Genomic DNA, 15,849 nt, shown 5'->3' on the forward strand with positions numbered 1-15,849 from the left:
AGCATCCTTCATGGGTGCTTTGAAGGCCCCCCCCCAGTCGGCGCATTGTGATGGCTGACCACTATTTACATAAGGGATAAACAAAGAGGAGCTCATGGCTAATCCACTTTGAGACTCATTAGGCACAGAAGACGAAGGGCCGCTGTGCCGATCCAGCGCTAATAAAAATCCGTGTCGCGAACACGTGGGCCGCACGGCGGAGTCACTTCGGCCTGCTGAGCGATTTACTCTCATTTACTCGCCGTCACCTGTCCCACAGTCCTGTGACCACCTCAGTTACTTTTATTCATTTATCTGACACTTTTCTCTAAAGCGACTTACAACGTTAAGCTTCTTACAGTTATTTACCCCTTCATAGAGCTGGGTAGCTTTACTGGAGCAGTTTAGGGTAAGTACCTTGTTCAGGGGCGCTACAGCTGGAGGCGGGGATCGAACCTGCAACCTTTGCATCCAAAGGCAGTGACTGTAACCACTACGGTACCAGGTCCCGAAGGCATCGTTTCGCAGTTCCTCCATATACGTGTATATGAGTATCGCGTGTAAATACATTTTATTTGCTCGTGCTTGTCTGTGGGCCGAGGAGCAGCGCTCAGCCTGTCGCTCGACGGCCTCGCTGTCCCGCCGCGTGTCGCGGTGCGCAGCTCTTTAATAAGACGAGCCGAGCCGCTCTTCCCGTCGACTTTCGGTGCCCTTTCCCAGGGGATGGAGCTGCATCTTCAACACTTGGTCGGTGAAGTCAAGAGCATCTTGTTCTCCTGAAGAAGGATCTCATTCCTTCCCCCTAACAGAATGCGCTTTTCGAACGGTCACGGTTACGCGTCGGATGACGACCGAGGGTGAACGTTCAGGATGTCGCCGACGGGGCGAAACGTAACGCTTGAGAAGTTCGGATCGTGTGCTCGCTGTTCAAAGGGCTTCCCCCCCCTCCCCGAAATGCGGCAGGACGAATAAATGATATGGGCTGCTGTTGAGTAAACGTGCGGCGCGCAAGCGTTTCCACGCCGTCACCGTTGGCCTTTCTCTTTCCTTTGGCGCGAGCAGAAAGGGCCGTGCCGCGTTGTGCCGATGGAGCAGACACGCACCGTGCTGCCGCTGTTGTCGCTCCAGGCCACGATTTTAAAGGTGTTTCTAGAGAAAGTTTCTTCTACTAAACTTTAAAAAAAGTCAGTTCCCCCCCATGATGGTAGCTTTGCTTAAACTGGAATTAAGTAACACGCAGGCACACACACACACACACACACACACACACATACTTTGGTTGAGTCATTCATAACCCCAGGTGTGTTCGAGTGTGCCTGTATGTGCACACGGTACACACGCGCACAGATACGCAGGGTGTCTCCGACAACGAGCGCACGTTCCCCACCCGCTCGTGGGAGCGCCTGCACGTTAGCGGTGAACATTTGGGACACTTGGCCTCGTTCGGTGTTTGTGACACAGCCTTTCTTTTTACACCAAGTTTCCACCTCATATAAATAATGGGAACTTTTTTGTTTCATGCAGTAAAGTTTTCCCACATTTTTTTTGAGATTGTGTGTGGTGGGTGGGATAAAACCTTGCATTCGCTGTTGTGCACACACCTGTGGGACTGTGCTTAACCCCCCCACAAAGACACACACACCCACCCCCCATTGCCAGGAGACCCTGAGGGACACCACCACTGTTCAGATGTCTCGCCATCATCATCCTCCAACTTCTGCTTTAGGGCAAAAGCTACTTCCTTAAGGGTTCAAGTCGAGGGGGAAGATGTCAGTCATACATAAATAGTTGTATAATTATATAATTGCTTAATATTCTAAGTTGCTTTAACAGAAGTAGCAGCTAAATGAAGTAGAAATAATAATAATAATAAATGTGGACCCACAGACATGACTAAAGTATCTGAATTGAGTAGCAATTATTGGGAATAAATTAATAAATTTGAAACGTATTTTAAGTTGCATAATCCTACACTTTTTGTCTTTTTGTCCAGATGTTGGATTTGATTTCGAAAAATGAGAAAATAAAATGAATCATCCAAAGAAGCGAAAGGGCCGCAGCGTTTCGGTCAGCGGTGGAGCGCAGCTGAAGCGCACCGTGTTTCCCCCTCCTTGCATCTCGCGCACGCGTCCGCGCTGCTTCTTACATAACGCGTCGAAAGTGCGAAGCTTGTTCGGCCGTTGTCCGGTTGCACGTTTTACCGCGTGAAACGCGAACGGCCTCGTTTTCGGCCCGAGCTGCTTGAGAAAAACAAAAAGATAAGCAAAACCGTGGGGCGCGCTGCAGGAAGCAAATTACCTGGATTAGCATAGTAAAGCAGCGTATAATTTCACAGAACCGTTACACGGGTACGGAGGTGGCGTCATCGGGCCTCTGGGTTTCCCCGCGGTGACGCCGCGCCGATCCGTCCGTAACTGTTTCTACTCAGCTGTTCGATAAAGACGCCGAAATAGATATTTTTGTATGACGGATGGGTAACCGAGGAGAGGGGAAGGATTTGTTGCGAGAAAAATATTTGTCTTGACAATGAGTGCAGGACGAAGCTGGAGTGCGCGCATCGTACGTGCACATCGTACATTTATAACGTGCGCACATCGTACATGCATGATGTACGCACACTGTACGTGCACAACGTACGCACATTGGACATGCATAATGTTCGCACAACGGACGCACATTGTACGTGCACATCGTATGCACATCGTATGCACGTCATACATTCATAACGTACGCGCGTTGCCCATGCATGGTGTTCGTATAACGTACGTACATCGTACATGCATAACGTACGCTCACATTGTACACGGATAACGTTCACACAACGTACGCACGTCGTACACCCGCCTCACCCGCTGACGCCACGACTTGTTGGTACTTCATCAACCCTACTTTTCCAGGCTCTTGCTTCCCTCTTGGCCTTCGAGAGTTTTGCTCTTTCGTTTATTACGCTCGCCTCGTAGCTACACTCCCAGGCGTCTTAAGTATGTACAGCTGAGAGCGTAGTGGTTCGAGCTACTGCCTTTGGAGCCAAAGGTCACATGTTTAAATCCCATCTCCAACTGTAGTACCCTTGAGGAAGGTACTTACCCTGAATTACTCCAGTAAAATTACCTAGCTGTAGAAACGGGCAAATAATTGTTAGTCACTTTGGGGGGGGGAGCATCAGCTGTACAAATTAAATGTAATTTATTCACTGCCTCCCCAAATAGAAAGAAACTTCTTCTCTTTTTCTTAAAGCATTCCATTGTCTGGATGGGTTTAATCTCTGAAAGCCAAGAACGCCCAGGATTATCTTCCTCAGTTGTCGACTTCGGCGGCGGGAAACCAGGACCAGCAGCCTGGGTTTGCGTACCGGGCTAATGGCGGTCGGAGGGGCGGGTCGCGCGGTCGCAGGTTCGACGTGCCTTACATTTCGCCAGGAATACGTACAGTAAAACGTGGTCGTTGTTCCTTCCGCCCGGCACGGCTCTTAAAGTCTCTCCGTTGAGAAATCTCGCCTCTCTTTTCTTAGAAATCGGCCTCATCTTTCTTGCATTATCGCACTCTAGAATAACCTTTCCAACAACGTTCTCCTCACGTGTGGGACTCGCCTCCGTAACGGTTACGTTTCCGCCTCCGTCTCCGTTCCCGCCGCGCTGGACTGCAGGGAATTCCTCGCGAGCGCCGTTGTACGCGCGGGGCTATCGTTTCGAAAAGTGCCTGACAGGCTGTCGTATTAATAACCCCTGCAATTATGAAGAAAAACGTTTATTAATTTTTAAAAAAATGAATGAGTTGACGTGGGACACCCTGGCACTGAAAATGTGCGTAAGGCGACAGATGCTGTGCAGCTGAGGCCCGGAGGTGACTTTAATGAAAGGGTTTCCTTCCACGCTGCTCACGCTCGGGAGGAAGAAGCCATTTTAGTTGCACATTCCAGCGGCTGAAGGAACTGGCGGGTCATTCAAATGCACCCCCCCCAAAGTGTTTGAAAAGAAAAAAAAAAAAAAAAAAGGAGCATAATGCAGTTGGAGACCCTGCCTCGCGGCACGCAACCTGTGACTCGGGGCCGTTGGGCCGACGGTCCGGGGGGGGTGTGAGGGGACGCCCCGCGAGGTCCGCTTGAAAAGGAGCCGAGGGCCGAATAAGGGCTGCTTTACGTGGGAAGGCTGCCCTGCCGTCCACACCGGGGGGGGGGGGATTCCACCGGGATCCAATTAGGGCCTGGAGACCCCCTCTTAAGGAACCCTAACAATGATGTATGTGTCCTCAGTACGTACGCAGCACGGCGCTACATCACCTTTGGAGGAAAACGAAGGGGCGCGGGGTGAGGTCCAACGCCGCTGTGTCCCGAGCGCTCCGACGGTGTCCTGCGGCCGGGAAAGCGCAACGCCCGACGTTCGAGGCGCCGCTAGTTGTCTCGGGTAGGAAGGAGGAGGTATCGGCAGAGGGAGCACAACAAAACGGAGGGAGAAAAGCTGCACTGTGGTAAACGGCAGTACGTCGTCGGGTACGAAGACCGGTCCCTTTCTGGCGGAGGGTCTGCTGGGGGTTCGATGTGAAGAGCTGCGTCTTTTTGTGTGGGGGGGGGGGGGCGCTACGAGTGATGTTACGCACACGGCATGGGCCCCACGGTCCCGGCGCCTCCGCTGCAGGGTTTTCGCTCCCCGCTCTGCTCCCGCCCCGCCGTTTTCATCACCTGTAGTACTCGGTTTCACACTGCAGATTCTTTCTTCCTTTCACCTCCCCCTCCTCCGCCGCGTTTTCGTCGCCGGCGATTGACGGAATTGTGGGCCACGCGGCACCGCAGCGATCTCGCGTTCAAATTGCGCCCCTTTTTATATTTCGTATTTGCATACCATTTGTCAGCGTCGTCCCGATGCCGCGTCTTTGTTTGGACGCCGCGCCACTGGAACGAGACGCCGCAGCGCTCCGTTATTGTACTTAAACAAATCAATTTTGTTGCAGTTGAGTCGTCCCCCCCCCCTGCCTTTTTTTCCCTCTTTTTTTCATCCCCATCATTATGAACTGGTTGCAGTGCAGAACACATTGATTTCTTTTTTTCTCCCCCCCCCACCATGGAAAAACAGTTGATGAATAGCTCAGAGGTGTCCAGGGAGCCTCCTTATTTAAAGGGGTGAGCACCACTTTGTGCCCCCAGCCCTCCTCTGCACCCCCACCCCCACCGGCACAGTAGTTCCACAGTGGGTCGGGGGATGGGGGGGTGGTGCTTTAACTCCCACCATCGTAAAAACGGGCAAGATCACTGAGACCACAAGAGCCTTGGGGGGAAGAGACCAGGGAGATCCGAGGGGGCTGCAGGAGACTCCAAAGTGAAGATCCGGGGGGGGGGTATGCATGAGGGCTTGCGGTCTCCACACAAAGTGACACGGTTAAGGTGCTCTTACAGGGTGTGTTACGTGGCTCAAGGGGCAGCAGGTAGCGCAGCGGGTTCAGCCACATCCTTTGGACATTGAGGATCCAGAAGAAGAGTCGGGATCAAGCACTAAGTGGCTGGAGGGGAAGGGAGGGGGGAGGGGTTCCACGCTTTGTGGTGTCAGGAGCGTGATGACGGAAGTGCGATCCGTGGAGCGTGGGATGGGTGCCGTGGTGAAACGAGACGACCACCTCCCTGCGTGCCGCCGATACGGCGATCGGCTCTTCCCGACGACTCCTCGTCACATTTAACACAGTTGTCTCTTTCATTTCCAGAGTGTGTGTGTGTGTGTGTGTGTGTGTGTGTGTGTGTGTGTGTCTTTTTTTTTTTTTTTCTTCTTTTCTTTTTTTTGCAACCTTCTCTCCCTTTTTTTTTTTTTTTCTTCTCCGTATTTTGCAGCTACGGATGAAATAGCTGGATGTGGCGTCTAATCTAATTCCAGGGCTCGCGCGCGGCACCGCCGGTTGAGACAAAGCTGGCGGGAGGCAGGCTCTCTCTGCGTGGGCAGATAACACGTCCGCCGCTGTGGCTGCAGCCACAGCTCAGGAAATTAAGCACATTCAAATACGATTAATTTCTTTGAGGATTTCACAGTAATGTTGGGTATCATGGATGAGGCCGTGCGGATTACACAGAGACTCCCGACTAGGAGGGCGAAGGAAAGTTTTGCCAGGGCTTCGAGCGCCCTGCTCTTTTTCCGTCCTTAATTTAAAATTATACACATCGTATTTGTGTGTGTGTGTGTGTGTGTGTGTGTGTGTGTGTGTGTGTGTGTGTGTATATAATATATATATATTCTTTTTTCTAGTGGTCTGGAGTGAGAAGGTCACGCAGAATAATTCATATTATTGTCCATCGGCGCACCGCTGGATGTAAATACGGCCAAAAGGAGTCGCTTAACGTCAATTTTGCGCCAATTATAAAGCCCTTTGTGGGATGAAACCAAGCGAAGTCACAGCCCCGTAATAATGGCGGAGGTTATTCCCAAACGTAAATAGCTTCCTCTTCCGTTCGCAAAACCCACCCGGCCGGCGTAAGTAGCGGCCCGTCACGTTCGCGTGCTTCTCGAAGGGCTCCGCCGCCTTGTTCGCTTCGATCGCTCGAGAGCCGCGTTGCTGATGTAAGTGGAGATGCTCAAGGAGATGCTCAAGGAGATGCTCGTCTGTATTTTGCACGTTACGGTAGCGATGAAACGATCTCACGAGGGGGTCTCGGGCGCGGAACCCACCGTGGTCCATTTTCCTCTTTAGTATTAATTGTCTGAGCTTCTGCCCCCCCCCCCAGATTTACCAACAAACTCAACTGCTTCGCCAGAAACTAATTTTCCAGTACATTTATTTCTCCATAAATGTTTGCTTATTTCAGCGATAGTCCTTTCTGCATATTGGAATATGTTATTTGCGAGACGGCTGTGCGTTTATATCGGGCTCTTGGCTTTTTTTCGCCACGTTCCCTACTGCAAACACACCCGTATTTATACCCTCTTGCATAGTTTGCGTTGGACTGTTATGGGAATTATTGAACTAAACTCAATATGGGGGGAAATTACAAGCGGTGCATCCATTTTTCTTACATTTGTGCCATTGCAGTATTTTCGTGTGTGTAAATGGTGACCTTGCAGCACATTTACGTACATTACGTTTCGGGACCTATTAGGACTAATATAGAAGCGTATACGTGAACGGTGAGGCCGGTTGGAAGTGTTGACATGTCGTTTGGTGCAGCAGCCGTGGTGAACATTGTGCGATTTATTAACTCGTTCATGGTTTAGAGCCACATGTGTGGAAACCACGTAACGCGTGTCCTTCCTGCGCACGTGCATTTCCATCCGTTAACGTCAGCGGTCTGCCGCGAAGTCGTCTCGTACGTTCGTTAACGGACGGTAACCTAGAGACGGTTGCCGTCGGGGGTCTGGGACGTGTCCTCCAGGAAGGGGACGGAACGACTCGTCCCCCCGCTTTCCCCGTCCGCTTCGCCGTCCGCTCCTAGTTCCCGGGTTGGACTTGAATGAAACTTCTCCGACTCCTCGACCGGAAGGAACGGCGAGTCCGCGGCAGCATCGGGAACTTTCCAGCTGGAGCCGTTTTCCCCCGCAGACGTGCGGCGGCCGCCCGCTCTCGGAGAACCGCTCCACGCCCGACGCGAGGCCTCGCAGGATTTATTAGCCGCGCTGGCCTTCAAGTGTCGTTTTACAGGCCAACTGGGTAACGCTGCGCTTCCCGTCTACTTATTTTCTGCGGTTGTTTTCGCTCCGCGGATCCGTCGCTTGGAGCTCCTGCTGCGCTTCTCCGCAGCGGCCGATCGGACTCGTGGAGGGCCGCTCTTAAGGCGACTCTTTCCTGCAAGCGGACGAGCGGAGCCGCTGGAACCCGAGGCCGAGTTGGTCTGTGCCCGGGCTCGCGGGGGGCGGGGGTGGCGCTGTTATCACCTGGAGCTTCCTGGGAGCGTTTCCCAGCAGATCGAGGGCCAGCGGTCGGGGCTGGGGTGGGGGGGGGGGGACAGCTTTACGGTCGCGCCGCGGGAGTTAACGGGGGCCGCTGGCTGGTGTTAAAGAGAGGGCATCCGCTAATAGGCTTATCCGTCGATGTGCCATGAATTGTGCGTCTCCAAATAGGGTTTGGCAGCGGAGCCGCGTACGCGGCTGTAAATGCTGGTGGTGATCCCACCACCCCGTCAAGCGTAACTCGCTTTCAGTGTGTCCTTCACACCATCTGATACGGTGCGGGGGGTACGGGGGTACCGCGAGCATCGAGGGAATGTCGTACCGAACACCTGTAAACGACCGTGTCGCCGAAATGCCTCTCCCCGCCCCCCCCACGTATATATCTGGTCTTGCAGTGTGTCCCCCCCAACAACTGTGACCTTCATTAAGTGCAGATGTACAATTTAATGTTACAGCAGCCCGTTTCTCGTCCATCCAGCCGTCCGGTGTGGCTCACCGCTGACCCAAAGCAGGGTTGTGGGTCCAGAACAAATGTCAGCAAGAAGAGGGCTCGTACAGTAGGGGCACGAAGAAGAGATCGTGAAAGGTGATGCGTCTTTCTTTCTCTTCCCTCCAGTTGCAGCAGACGTGGTCCCCGGCGGTCCCCAGTGGTCCCCGGAGAGGGACGCCCCCTCTGTGACATGTGAAGGGAGGGACGAGGCCCCAGGCTTGGCGAACACACAGGTACGGTATGACTTTCCCCATTACCGTTGCATCCCGGGGTGTGGGGTGTGGGGTGAGGGGGGGTGAAGCTGAGTCCCAGATTCGCCTTTGAAGTGAATTTACCTCTGATGCGTGTGTACCCCCCCCCCCCCCCTCCAAGTCACACCGCCTGATTGCCAAATGTCAGGCGTTGCTTTCAGGGGCGGGTAACAGATGAACCATGTCACCGAGAGCAGATATCATGTTCGTACTTGTAAGTGGTTAAGTCGTCACGAGTGTGTGATCCCAAATGTCAGCACTTGGAAAAGTCTCGAGAGTTTTTTTTTTTTTTTTTTTTTTTTTTTTGCCATAACTAAAGCACCATATTTAATTGGATTTGGTACTGAAGGCAACATTTAAACAGTAAAATTAGCAAGGCTTCATAATATGCTGGTGTTTGATAGGTAATACCCGTGTTGTGTGTGTTTAGCAACATGCTTTATTCGTGTATTTATTTATTTACTTACATACATATACATCACACATTTTTGCATATTTTTCATATTTATCGAGCAGTACAAAAAATGATTATAAGAAATACATTTAGGAAGTAATTTGCTCAAGGTGGATGACACATATTTATATTATAATGCTATAGTTCCCTCCCCCCCCCCCCCCACCACCACCATTTCCTATCAGGTTTCTCTAGTGTTCGTTGGACGTTGGATTGTCTGGAATCAAATCAAAGTACTGGCCACTTGTGTGTGGAAGTACAGCGCGTCACCGGTGCAGCCCTGGAACATTCTAGATATGATGCTGCCGCACAAAGACGGACACGGTCAGTGCTCATGTAGACAGCGATGTACACGTGGTTTAAAAAAAAAAAAAACCGAAAACATAGTCCATCATTACGGATATAAACATGTCAGATTGAACTCTTTAGGCGCAACAATAATGTAGCAGCAACGAAGTTACTGGTGTTTTGATGCCCCGTCACTTCGAACGGAGTCCATGAGGTCACCTAGGAAACGGTACGCAAGTGCGCTTGAGTCCAAAGGGAAGGAGACTTCGGTACGCAGACCGCCGTCGGCGTGTCCCTGCTGGGCTTGACCAAGTGCGAATGAAAAAAGAAGCGCGCCGACGGATGATTTGTGCACTCGGTACCCGAAGTCCCGTTTCGGCCTAAATAATCGCGCTTCCTGTCGGCTCGCGGGTCGACGCTTGAGCGCGAGCGCTTTCCGACATGCGTTCGCGCATCTTCGGGAGTCCGTCGTGCCGGTGTTTTCCACGAGCTCCGACGCTGCGGGCCCTCCCGCCGAGCTGCCGCGCGCGCGTCTGTTTTTTCGCGCTCGGAGGGATGCGAGCCGGACGGGCCGCGGGCAAACCGTCCGGCACCCGTACGCTCTGACCGCGAGAGACGCCGACTCAAGGAGGACGCTTTGCCCTCGGTTGCTTTGCACGATTCGCTGCCAGAATTGCTTCTCGTGTTTCTTTTCAATATGCAATCTTGGCATTGCGTCGCGTGTGCGTGTGCGTGTACGTACATCCTATGTGGCTCTCGTGCAGAACTCTAGACACACAGACAGAAAAACATTTCAAACGCTCCATTTCAACCTTATACAATGCAGCATTTTTTCTGGGATTAGGAATTAGGACATTCGGGGGGGGGGGCAGTGCTTAATCTTACTTAGTGCAGTGTGAATGCGGAGAACTACTGTGGTCTGACAAACATCTGCCTCACACACAGCTGAGTGGGATAAACTAAAGCGATTAGTGTGGAAAACGCGGAGCGCCGGAGAGCGTCGCGGCGGCACCGATGCGACATGACTGGCGTTTCGCTCCTCGGCACCTTTCCGTTCCCCGATACGTTCCGTGCGGCGAGGATTTCTAGAAGCTTCCGTCGAGATACAGCGTAGGAGTGAGTGAACGGTGGCGCACGGGACACGGAGGTTTGCCTCTGCGTTAGAATAATGTCTAATGTAGTGTTTTGAAATCTCACGATCAGCCCAGTGCGTCTTTGGAGTTTTGCATTTTCTGCATACGTAGAAATAGACAAACGAAAAGGGAAAAAAAAAAAACACCTTTTGCACAAAGTCTGGAAAATCAGCTTTTTTTTTTTTTTTTTTTCTTTTTAATGTGAGATTTTGAGAGAGCAGAGGCAGCACATTCAAGATTTTACTTTGTCGTTTCTCCAGCCTGTGTCTCTATGAATAAACGCTTCCTGTCCAACCTGTGAGACGGACTGTATCCTGCAAAAGGCTTTCACAGTTAACTTCACAGAGCGGAAATGGTGGTGGGTGGTGGGTGGTGGGGGGGTCCCTTCCTGTCACTGTTTCTCCATCTCCACCATATCCCCCCCCCCCCAACCCCCCAGATCTGGAAGCGATAAGCAGAGGGGCTCTGGTTACTACCCAGGAAGGGGGGCTGAACTCCTCGCTCAGAGTCTTATTGCTGAGAATGAACAGAAAACACCCCAGACGATCCACACGCTGGTTTTACACACATACCTGGGGGGGGGGGGACATTTTTTAAGGTAATTTAAAAAAAAATATATGTAATATGCAAATTATATATATAAAAAATATTTTAAATCCGCATTGTACATTTGGATTAAAAGCTTGCGAGTTTACATCTCCTAAATTCACATTACGCTCGGCTGCCAAAAACAAGGCCCACGTAGGTTTGCGAGTAATTGTCAGTTTGGTGGTGGAAATTAAGAAGACATTCCTGTTTTTATTTTTTTTGGGGGGGATTTTAGCTGCTGAAATGCTGCTGCTGGGATTTACCACCTTTACATTTCTTGGGTAGTAAGATGTGTTGTTGTTGTTGTTGTTGTTTATTTTTTTTCCCCTGCCCCAGACCCCACAGAAACGAGTATTGGAGCCCAAACGAGGTGTTTTAATCGAGTCTAACAGATGCTGTTACGAAAGCTGCCCTGAGACGGCGCCTCGTTCTTATGGCGTACATGATAAAGAGCGCGATGCAGGCCCACTGAGGATCGCTTCACACCGCGGAAACGACTAACTGCGCTACCACGGTAGCGCCCCTTCTCTGTGGACGTCGCTCTTTGTTTACGCCCTCTATTTCCTGCAGCCAGGAATTACCAGAGTGCAGTACGTGGGAGTCCGGCGGCGGAGATTCGTCAAATTAACGCCTTTTGCTCCGCAGACCAAGCGTTTCGTCTGCATTTACTGTCCTTTTTTCGCTCCTATGCAAATCGGTTATTTCTTTATGAACGGTCACTTTTTCGGGACGCTTGCGCTGCCGCTGTGGTGAGAACTACTTGCGAAGGAGACCGAGAGATAGGCGAGAGTCGGTAATTTAGGAGCGAGGCGTCGCGGCGTCTTTCGGGAAACCGGCTCCGGCGTTTGAGGCGTCCGTGCTCTCGGCATCGAGGGGCACGCTCGCTCGCTCGCTCGCCCCAAGCGAGCAAGGAATTTAACGCGAGGTCAAAGTTCGGGGTTTAAGCTGACTCGGTGCTTCTGCTGCCGTTGACGTACGTCGACCGCGATCCGTGTCGTCAAACGGCAGAGAGCCGAGCGGCGTGGGGAGGGCTCGGTCACGGGGCTAAAAATAGCTGCGCATCATCTCCCTCGAGCGCTCCAGCTATCTCGCCCCCGCTCGCAACGGACGCATGGGCCTTAGAGCGACTCGGTGCCGCGGTAGGTCGCCGGCTGCTTGCGTGTAGCCTTCCCTCCCGGTTACCGCCGAGAAGCATCGCGTGGCTCGACGCGCTCGGTCGTTTCCACGTTTATGCCGTTCGCATATTGCCGGACGTGCAAGTCGAGAGCGGGCCAGCCGACCGACGCTCGCGATTATCCGCACGACCCCCGTTGAACCGCGTGGCCTGATACGCTCTGTCCGCTCGCGCTGCGACGCGAGGTCTCGCGTCGAACTCGCCGAGAGAGCGGGTCGCTCCCACTGAGGAAGTACGCATGGTACGAACCTGTCTCATAACGCCTCCCTCCCTCCCCGTTCCCTGGGGCTCATTAATCTATTTATATCTCTCTGTCTTATACAAAGGCATATAACGGCACCGACATCTTCCCTTCAGATAACCTTGGCTGTACTGCTGTGTTTTGCTCCACATTGTGTAAACCACGGTGCGTTCCGAGACCTTCGCTACAAGCTACTGTTTTTCTCGGAAATGAGCCTAATTACTCGGTGAGGTTCCAGGTGGACGCGACAACGAAAAAAACGGAAAAATTTGAAAAACTGAAAGCGTTTAACAAGTGCCGAAATACTGGCTACCGCTGGTAGGAGACGTCGTGTTGGGTTCGCCTTCCAAGAGATTTCCTTATGATTAATGGCCATAATAGGCAGCGCTGTGCGAGCCGGCAAATTAATTAATGACACTTTGCGATATGTCTAAGATCACGGTCGGCGCTGTTACGCTCGTAGTTTATGAGCGATCTAATGTCACGCTGTTTTCATTCTCGCCGTTTCCGTCGGTAAACAAACGCCGTCTTCATCCCAATAATGTGTTCAAAACGACTCGTCCGATTTACTTCGCGAAGTAAATGAGCTAGTCACAGGCAATCAGTCTCGAAAAAATCACTGACATTACGGCTTGGATGTTAGTTAAAAGATGCTGTGTATCCTTGGGAATAATTGCCAGGGAAAATAGCTTACATTCACCATTACAATATTACGATGCGCAAAAGGAGGCCCGTCGGCTGCCTTTAGACTCCGGTATAAAAGTCGTCGTTATCGTTACACGGAGGTGTTGGAATAATGCGGGCGACTGGAGTGTTACAATCAAGCGTGTAAGTGTGCAGAGATTTAATGCTCTGACGCCTTGTGCAAATAAACTTATTTCTCGTAGGTGTTTCATTTACGTTTGTTTGTTTATCCGACGATTTTCTCCAAACCGACTTACAGCGTTAAGCTACTTTCGGTTGTTTATCCATTTATACAGCTGGGTCATTTACTGGAGCAATTTAGCAGGAGCTTCAGTCGACAGTCCAACGGCATGTGGGATACGCAAAGCAAATATAAAGTATTAAATCACCGAGTGCTGCAGGTTGTTTTATCGATTTATTTTCTTACGTCAGAGCTGAGGAATCGTACAGCTTTACATTGAGATTTATTTTATACCGTGCTTGTGCTGTTAATGACCTGTAATATTTAACGTGGCTCTTCGGTCAGTTGAAACCGTGTGGTAATTCCGTTATGGTCTCATCTTTAACCGAGATATTGCTTTCATCTGAACCCCCGTCCTTTCCCTCCGTCTCCGGCCTGCTTCCTCTCCGCTTCTCTGCCTTTACGTTCCGTGACAGAGAAGCAGGCCAGATGTTCGCGGTGTTTGGTTTCAGCACTCTCGCACTGCCGTCCAGGTGTGCGTCTACCAAAATACAAACAGCACCTGCAGACGCTCCCGAGTGCAAAAACCACTTCCAAAGTCTTTTGATGGGACCACAAGCAAGAAATCTGAGCACAAAGCGAGTATTATATAATCGCTGAGATGAGTCAGTGATTGGGAGGAGAGGTGGAGAGAACAAAACCAAAAGGAAGGGTTGGGGGGGGGCGGGGGGAGAGCCGTGCAGCTGCATTATGTCATCCTGAATGTTGTGATCTGGAAAAGTTGAAGTAAGAATTCAGGCTGCAGTTGGGTACGTCGGGCACTTCGGCACACGGCGTGAGATCGGCGCTCCGGCTCGGCCGCCTCCTTTAACCGGAGTTGAGCGCGTCGCTCTGACTGGTGCCGAGAGCCTTCGGAAGCTCCTCCGTCCTCGCCGCGAAGCCAGCTTCAGCACGACCCATGGACAGGCTGGTGGAGTCTTGGGGGACTATGGATCCGGGTTGGGCGGAGGGGAAGCGGAAAGGGGGCCCTGTAAACGATGCACTCGTGCACACTCGGGGAATCTCAACAACTTGATCTGGTAATTAAACATGAAGGGAGGAGTTTTGGCACACTGCTCTAAAAGCCTGCCTTTTATCTCTTATCAAATTGGGGGGTGGGGGGGGGGGGGTGCGCTGCGCTGTTCCCCACCAGCTTACACTGCATGCCTCTTAATTCGATGTGTGTGTGTGTATATATATTATTTGTGTGTGTGTGTACCACGTGTCTCCGTTGTTGAAACGTGTAGCTGTGTCCAGCAGGCCTTTAGCGCACAGATAAATCATCGCCGTTAATTCAGCTCTGAAGGAATTAATTTAGTCGGCGGCCGTTCGGATTTATAGCCCCGGAGCTGTTTTTGCCTCAAGATTTTGCTTGAAAAAAGGGGTCTCCTTTACAACCGCACTTGAGACTTTTTTCATCTGAGTTGCTGCTCTGTTCTGGAATAGTCGAGGAAAAACGGTGGCGCACGGCCCGCCGCCGATTGTGGGAATCGCGGTGCCTCCGGCTCGCCCAACCGGAGCGTTGGCCGTATACTCCGACCGCGAGACAAAAAGGGGGGACAAGCCTGCGGGGTAGGGGCTGAGCGACAGGGGCAATATTTAGACAGCTGCACGTGTGACATGGTGTATCTGTGTCTCGCGGAGGGGATATTTCTGTCTCCTCGGGGCAGGCCGCAAGACTCCCAGACGGGCACCTGCTGCCATCTCGATGTCATCGCCCCCATCCTCTTGTCACTCAGCAGAGGCCCAAGAGCCGCCCGGGTGCTTTAATTAATGACGCTGCTTTTGCCCACTAATTGGGGAGCAGAGCGTTCGCCAACTGCTTTGTCTATTAGTGCTGGGTCCTTGTTCTACTTCGTAGGAGAGCTCAAGAGATCGAGGCACTCGTAGAAATTACTCAATGCGTGAAGACGGCTTCCTTCCCGTGCTCGTGCTTCTGTTTTGATGTGCGATAACTTATCGGCTTGCTTTCTTCGTTGGTATAAATCAAACCGTTTTTCCCCAATGCCCGTCTGTTTGGTATCTTTATCTGCGTTTGGAGAAAATATCTGGTGCTCATGACTGACTGGGATCTCTTTTGCTGAATTTGGTAAGAATTTTGGCTTCGGTTTGGCAGAATGATGACGGCAGGTGACGCTTCATAAGCAGCCGTCTACAAGTGCTCCCACCGAAGGCAGAGCCTCGATCCGAAAGAGTCGCGGCCGGTTCGCTCGCTTCCTGCCGAACGGTCACTTATCGACGATGTGTGAACTACCAAATGAAGTCTCGAGTTGACGGATAAGTTCATCGCTGCCAGCTCTTTCACGTGTCAAACGTACGGTGGTCTGTCGCACCTTCGTTTCTCTTTTTTTAATCCAAGTGGCCTGTTTTTTGAAGAATTTCTCTCAAATTCCTTACGTTTTCTATACACGGTTGTTTCACGAGAGCCCTGGGTTGCCACACACATCAGCTATTCTGACATTCACGCAGAGAAGGTGTTTGCAAGGTC

At 51.6% G+C, this 15,849-nt stretch overlaps 1 protein-coding gene across 7 annotated transcripts in view; it reads left to right on the top strand.

Moving 5' to 3' along the window:
- zmiz1a (zinc finger, MIZ-type containing 1a) overlaps positions 1-15,849 on the top strand; it is a 123,703-nt gene that overhangs the window by 23,027 nt on the left and 84,827 nt on the right. For all 7 annotated transcript variants that reach the window (XM_029248836.1, XM_029248835.1, XM_029248841.1 and 4 more), the window contains exon 2: positions 8,455-8,561. The gene's annotated coding sequence lies outside the window, so the exon portion shown is untranslated. The remainder of the gene's footprint in view (positions 1-8,454; positions 8,562-15,849) is intronic.

Source organism: Scleropages formosus, chromosome 24, assembly GCF_900964775.1.
Source record: "Scleropages formosus chromosome 24, fSclFor1.1, whole genome shotgun sequence".
NCBI lineage: Eukaryota > Metazoa > Chordata > Actinopteri > Osteoglossiformes > Osteoglossidae > Scleropages > Scleropages formosus.